Genomic DNA, 7,321 nt, shown 5'->3' with positions numbered 1-7,321 from the left:
TTAAAGATCATCTTGTTCCAAACCCATGGGCAGGGACACCTCCCACTAAACAAGGTTTTACTCCATGCTCTGTCCAACTTTGCCTTGGACACTTAGAGGGATGGGACAGCAGAGCCCAACTCTCAGTGCAGCCTTGAAGGTGTGAGGTGGGAATATCCATGGATATTCATGTGGATATCCATGAAGGTCTTGAGCTGGAAATATCCATCGATATTCATGTGGATATCCATGAAGTTGTGAGCTGGAAATATCCATGGATACTCATGTGGATATCCATGAAGTGAAGGAAATATCCATGGATATTCATGGATATCCATGAAGGTGTGAGCTGGAAATATCCATGGATATTCATGTGCATATCCATGAAGAGGAGGAGATATCCATGGATATTCATGTGGATATCCATGAACGTGTGAGCTGGAAATATCCATGGATATTCATGTGCATATCCATGAAGAGAAGGAAATATCCATGGATATTCACGTGGATATCCATGAAGTTGTGAGCTGGGAATATCCATGGATATTCATGTGCATATCCATGAAGGTGTGAGGTGGAAATATCCATGGATATTTATGTGGATATACATGAAGAGAAGGAAATATCCATGGATATTCATGTGGATATCCATGAAGGTGTGAGCTGGAAACATCCATGGATATTCATGTGGATATCCATGAAGGTGTTGAGGTGGGAATGATGCTCTTGGATCCCCTGCTGTAAATCTCAGCATCCTTCCATGAACAGACCCCACCCTCCTGCAGTACCAATGGCTTTCAACCTCACCACAGGAGAGAAATTGAGGATATACTGACAAAAGAACTATTTTGATCCATGTCAGCTGCAGATTGGCCCCACCCCAGGCCTGCACATGCTCATAGAAGCAGAAGATGAAGCAACTGTTGTGAGAGATTCAGTAAAGGAATAGAAATGCACATTTGTTGATTAAGAGTTCCCTTTGGCTTTGCCACTGAATCCTTCTACAAAAATACTCCTGTTGTTCTCCTCAGAGGGATTTTTTTATCTGCTTCCCCACCAAAAATTGAGAAATATGTTGTGTGAAATATCAAGACTAATTAGACCAAATGGTGCTCAGATCTGTTGCTGGTTTTCTGGAGGATTGCTGACAGCTTAGGAGGCTTTATTTTTCTTTCCTGTTAACTAATTACGAACAATTCTCCACACAGTTGAAAAATTCCTATGGAGGCATTAATGAATGTGGGATGGCTGTGGGAATGGAGAAAGTGTGACAGCGTGTGTGGAAGGGTGTGGGGTTGAGAAAGGGGATGTTTTCCTGGTGGGATCGTTTTTGGAGTGCACATGTGGGGAGGGAAGGAATGTCTGTCCTTTAAAGTGTGTGTTTATGGTTTTCTGAAGCAGGCAGAGGTTTAGGGCAGCATTTCTGAGGGTGGGGAGGTCTCTCTTGTGGTGGGAGGGATGGTTTGCACGAGGAGCTGCTGCTCTGTGGGGCTGGGGCGCAGATGGTGCTGCAGATGTGGAGGAACAGGAGGGTTTGGGATGCAGAGCTGGCTGTGGGGTGGCCTGGAGAGCTCAGGCACGGCTGGTTCACTCGTCTGAGAATGGCAGCGAATAATCCAGGAGTGGCTGCAGAAAGGACCATGGCATGGAGCTGTGCCAGGGAGTGTTTGGGTGTCAGGAAAAGGTTCTTCACCAGGAAATGGTTGCAGCCCCAAGCCTGACAGAGCTCAAGAAGTGTTTGAACAATGTTCACAGGCACAGGGTGGGAGTTCTGGGGGGTTTTGCAGAGCCAGGAGTTGGACTCAGTGATCCTACTGAGTCCCTTTCAACTCCCATGGTTCTATAATTCTATGAAAGCTGAAATCACAGAAACCTGAGGTAAGCACCAGGGAGGATGAGGAGGTACTTCATAAAATGGCAGTGCTAACATCAGTGAAAATGAGGATAAATAGCCCAGGAATTGGTTTAGGGTGGGAATTAGAGATAAAACTCACCCTTTGCTGTAGATCAGCCTCCCTTCAGGACCAGAAGCAGAAGTGTTAATTTGCCTCCTCCTCACTTGATCTGATGGAGTGAATGTGACAGGGGAGAGAATGACCTTATACCACAGTCAATCCTGGACATGCTCACAAGGATTGTTTCTGAGAGGAAATGTAGAAATCACCTCACTTCTGCAAGAGAAACTCCAGCTCTCCTCTTCATAAGAGCTGTGACTGGGACTCCTTGACTTTTGGGAGGGCTCCTGAGCTGAGCAAACACCTTGGTGTGGAGGCTGAATGCTCCCTCTCCATGGTCCATGTGCTGTGTGTAAATGTCAGCCCTGCAGTGAATCCACAGAGCTGAGTTAGTCCTAAATTCGTGCCCCAAGGAGGGAGCTGTTAGAACGAGTGCCCCATATGGAGGGGTGCTTCAAAACCTCTCAAGCAAATCCAAAATACCAAATGCCTCTTCAGCATCCTCTTCCCATCATGCCAGACCTTGCAGAGTGCCAAACTCCACCATTTCTATGAGCAGGGTTGGTGCAAACCCTGAGGTGAGATGTGAGAATCCAGACCTTGTCTCCAGCTCACACAGGTCCCTCAAGAAGCAGGATCTGAGCAGCACCCCTGGCAAACCTGGACTTCACCATCTCTTCACCATCTCCTGCTCTCATCCCAAATTTGCCCCAGTCCTGGCCCCTCTCTGTCAGTCTACCAGGCTTTCATTTGTGTGTTTCTTCTCCTTTCCTTTTTTTTTAACTTTTTTTCTTTTTTTAAATTTTTTTTTCTGGTGTTAGTTCCCAGCACACTGAGCTGACAGCTGCATTAAGAGACCTGAAAATACCATGGCAGAACTAAAGCAATTATTGTAATGTAGTTTAACAGAGGCTGTAATGAGACAGAATTAAAAATGTGCCAGTCTCATCACAATTTGGTGTTCCTCTGACCTTCCAGGGGTACTGTCAGATGAGGAATTGAGCAGCCCCTCTGCTGTTCCCTTCTTTTTTTCTTGTCAGAGTAAGGAGCAAGCAAGGAAGAAAGCAAAAATTAACCAAATGCACCAGTCCTTTCTCCAGGGCTGTGTCTGGGTCACCTTTACCCTGCAAGTCAAGGGTAGAGAGGTGTTCATTCATCATGGAATGAAGTCCATCAGTCCCTAATCCATCCCCATCAAGTCTGCCTGGTAGACCCCACCACTGCTAAGGTGAAATTTAGGATGTGAAGAGGCAGGAAAGGGATGTGGGTCTGGAAAGGCCTCTGAATCAGCAGGCAGATAAGGCAGGCAGAAGTACATTGCTCACATGCAATACCCTGGAGGAAAAACAGAAAAAAAATGTTCAAAGTTTCAAGATGAGACAAAAAAAAAAAAAAGGTGTTAAAGTGGTGCCTTTTGTCCCTATAACAATGCCTCACTAAGCTGCAGTCAGGTCATGGAGGGAGCTGAGGTCCCACAATCCCCATCCCTCAGCACCAATTTACTCCTAATTTTTTGCACTTCAGGCTTTCCCCCTTCCCTGCAGCCCCCCGGACCCCCCAGCTGCTGTTCACCTTCCTGACCAGTGAATCCTTTCAGAAAGGTCTCACCAGGGTGACCCAACCCTCCCCACACCCACTAGGGCCCTTCCCTGCCTGCTGCAGACCAAATGTCCCAACACCTGCACCAGAGAAAGCAGCAGGGCAGAGGATGCACCTGAAAATAAGATTTGCTGGGATTTTATCTCCCCTTCTCCCCAGTTCTGTGATTGTGCAAGTGCTCTGACCAGTAACACCATCACCAACACCAGGCTGTGAGTTGGAAAACATGCTAAAACGAGATTTTTCTCATCCAGATAAAATCTAAGCCTTGCAAATGTAGGAAGGATTCCTCATCTCAGCTTTAAATAGGCTGTGGTGGAGAGAACAGGTGAGAGCTTCACCAGACCAACACCTGCCATCAGATTGAAGACATGAGGCAGGGCTCATTGTCAAGTTTATTTGCAAGGCACAGGAAGATTTGTGGACTCAGAAAAGCCAAATTTCACTCTGGGGACAGACACAGAAGGGCTGTGGCTGTGCTCTTGGTGTAGTTTTATTTTCAACACAAAGTTTATCCCAGGCACTTGGAACAAAGTGGACTTTCCTGTTTTCCTGCATAGAGGGAAACTGTTAGACTGTCAGGGGCAAGATCAGGACCAAAAAACTAACATCTGAAAATGAGATCAGCCCTGCAACTCTATGGAGAATTCAAACTGCTTAAAAACACCAAATAAAAGTGGCAGCACCCCCTGGGTCAGGAAAGGGATGGCATGGAAAGCATTGGAGCATCCACCAGCTCAGTTAGGAGTGCTGGAGGGTATCATTAGGAGGTAAAATCTCCACAGATAAATATCTGCAGGTTGTGCTTTGGCTGCAGCCCTCAACTGCACGTTCCAGGGAGACATCTCTGTCGCCCTGATTTTTTAAGATTTTCTAAGCCTTCTGATGTTGACATTCTTGTAACGAACTTTCTCACACACTTTGTGTAAATAACTCATTGTTTTGCATTCTTTTATGGAGGAGGAGAAATTTGATGGACTGTTGGTTTGTCCAGTGTCATTGGAGAGGTGGCACTGTCACCCTCCAACCCACTGTCACTTTTGGAAATCTGTAAATGTTGGAGACAGGAAATAAACTTCTCTTTTTTCACCTTGAGAACAGCAGTGTGTGTGTGTGTGTGTGTGTGTGTGTGTGTGTGTGTGTGTGGTGTTGTTTCATGTCCTGTAGTGACACATCTCCTTGGTTATGGACCTCCACAGGGCAGCCTCTGGGCTCTGGAGCAGGGAAGAAACTCTGATCCTCCACACTGCTCTTCTGTGGCACATCTGAGAGTGAAAAGAGGCTTGAGAAATTCTTAAACTAAGGAGGAGATCAGGAGGAGGCAGTTCCCACGTGGCAGAACCCAATGTGTTTGTTTTGTACTGCTCTGAGGCTTCTCTCTGTAGGAGCAGGGCCAAAACCACAGGAGGAGATGTTCTTTGAAAAGCAGGATTTTGTGCTCATCATTAAAAGGGGCTGTGGGAAGTTATGGCTGAGGGGATGAACCAAAATGCAGAACGAAGTGGAAAACAGCCTGGCTTTCAATTATGTTCTCATGAAACCAAGACAAACAGGTCCCTGAGCCCAGCAGTTATCAAGAAATATTCTTTTTTTTTTTCCATTTCTGACTTTGGAACAGCTTGGAGACAACAGCCCCAGACACCTCCTCTGTTCCCTGCCTTTTTTTAGAGAAACAGTGGGTTCCAGACAGCTCACCTAGCCTGGAGGTCACAGGAGTGGTGAGGCACTTTTCTAAATGCACCCCCAAGTGCAACCTGAGGGTGGGGGACATGGCACAGGCCCAGCTGGAGAGCTGTGCCCTTCTGGGCTGGAAGTGCAGGCCAGGTGGGACACGCTGGGACATCTCAAGTGGCATTTGCTGGCTGTGTGGGTGTCATGGTTTGATGCTGGTGCAATGCCAGTGCCCCCATGAAAATATATTCTCCTTAATGTCTTCTGTGAGATGTGACCAGACATAGGGCAAAGCAGGCTCCAGCTTAGGAATACAGGAAAAAAAACTTTATTAACTTAAAATATGAAAAAAGGAACACACAGAACTCAGAAGGAAAACCTTCCAAAAACATTCCTCCTCCCCGTACAAATTTCCAACACATCACAGTAAGACAAAACCTTGGATTCTCAATTCAGTTACCACCCCTCAGATAACCAACTCTCAGTTCATCAAGACCTTTTAGATAATCAAATCTCACTTCATCAAGAAGAGAGGAGTCCCTCTTGTGCCACAGGAAACACGGTTGAAACCTCTTGTGTTTCCATGTCACACGTGGCACTGCCCAGAGAACATTTGCCATCGTGACATCTTCCTTCCATGTTGTCATGGTTTGACACTGGTGCAATGCCAGTGCCCCCATGAAAATATATTCTTCTTAATGTCTGCTGCGAGATGTGAACAGAAATAGAGCAAAGCAGGCTCCAGCTTAAGAATAAAGGGAAAAAAAACTCTAATAACTTACAATATATAAAAGAAACATACAGAGCTCAGAGTGAAAACCTTCCAAAAACATTCCTCCTCCCCACACTGAATTCCCAACACATTACAGTAAGACAAAACCTTGGATTCTCAATTCAATTTCCACCCCTCAAATAATCGACTCTCAGTTCATCACCACCCTTTAGATAATCAATTCTCAGTTCATCAAGGAGTGAGGAGTCCCTCTTGTGCCATAGGCTTCCATAAGAAACACAGTTGAGACCTCTTGTGTTTCCTGTCACACGTGGCACTGGCCGGAGATCATTTGCCATTGTGACATCTTCCTTCAATGCCCAGTGCTCTCATCACTGCTCATAGACTAGAGCTGCTTCTAGAGTTCCCCTTTTAAGGATGCTTTACCCAGTTCCAAAAAGAGCAACAGTCTCTCACTTTCAGGACACCTGTCCCCCCCAAATTCACCCTCTGGGGCTGAGGGGTCTTGAGAACAGAGATCTTCCTCTTCACTGAAGATCGAGGCCACCCTCCTCACACGTTGTCTCTGTTCACGCCACTCCTTGTCATGGGCAGCTGGAACCCACTCCTGCAATTCCAGCCCCAATAAATGCAGCTGGCTGTCTCATGGAAGCTTCACCCACCCTCCTCTGTCATCTGCTCTCTTCAGCCCCATTGAGGGCAAAGCTGAGCTTCCCCCAACTCAGTGTGGAGCATTCCATGTCACACATGGCACCACATGGAGATCATTTACCATGGTGACATCTTCCTTCCATGCCCAGTACTCTCACCACTGCACATGGACCAGAGCTGCTTCTAGGGTTCCCCTTTTAAGGGGGAAGGGTCTCGAGGAACTGAGAATTGGTTATCTGAGGGATGGGAACTGAATTGAGTTTTTTTTGGAACTGCTTTGCCCAGCTCCAAAAGAAAAGCACAGTCTCTCACTTTCAGGACACCTGCCCCCCCCCCAAATTCACCCTCTGGGGCTGAGGGGTCTTGAGAACAGAGATCTTCCTCTTCACTGAAGATCGAGGCCACCCTCCTCACACGTTGTCTCTGTTCACACCACTCCTTGTCATGGGCAGCTGGATCCCACTCCTGCAATTCCAGCCCCAATAAATGCAGCTGGCTGTCTCATGGAAGCTTCACCCACCCTCCTCTGTCATCTGCTCTCTTCAGCCCCATTGAGGGCAAAGCTGAGCTTCCCCCAACTCAGTGTGGAGCGTGCAAGGAATGGTGATGATGCAGAGGAACTGCTCAGAGAGGAGAAGGTTTTTCCAGGAGAACATGTGTTCCTTTTGAGACACTTCTGGGTTCAATTTTATTACCACAAGACACTTAATTGCAGGGTGTTCTACTGTGTTTT

The sequence above is a fragment of the Camarhynchus parvulus genome, chromosome 1A (genome assembly GCF_901933205.1).
Source record: "Camarhynchus parvulus chromosome 1A, STF_HiC, whole genome shotgun sequence".
In the NCBI taxonomy this organism is placed as follows: Eukaryota; Metazoa; Chordata; class Aves; order Passeriformes; family Thraupidae; genus Camarhynchus; species Camarhynchus parvulus.
The sequence above is the reverse complement of the archived record's forward strand: the minus strand, read 5'-3'. Positions refer to the sequence as shown.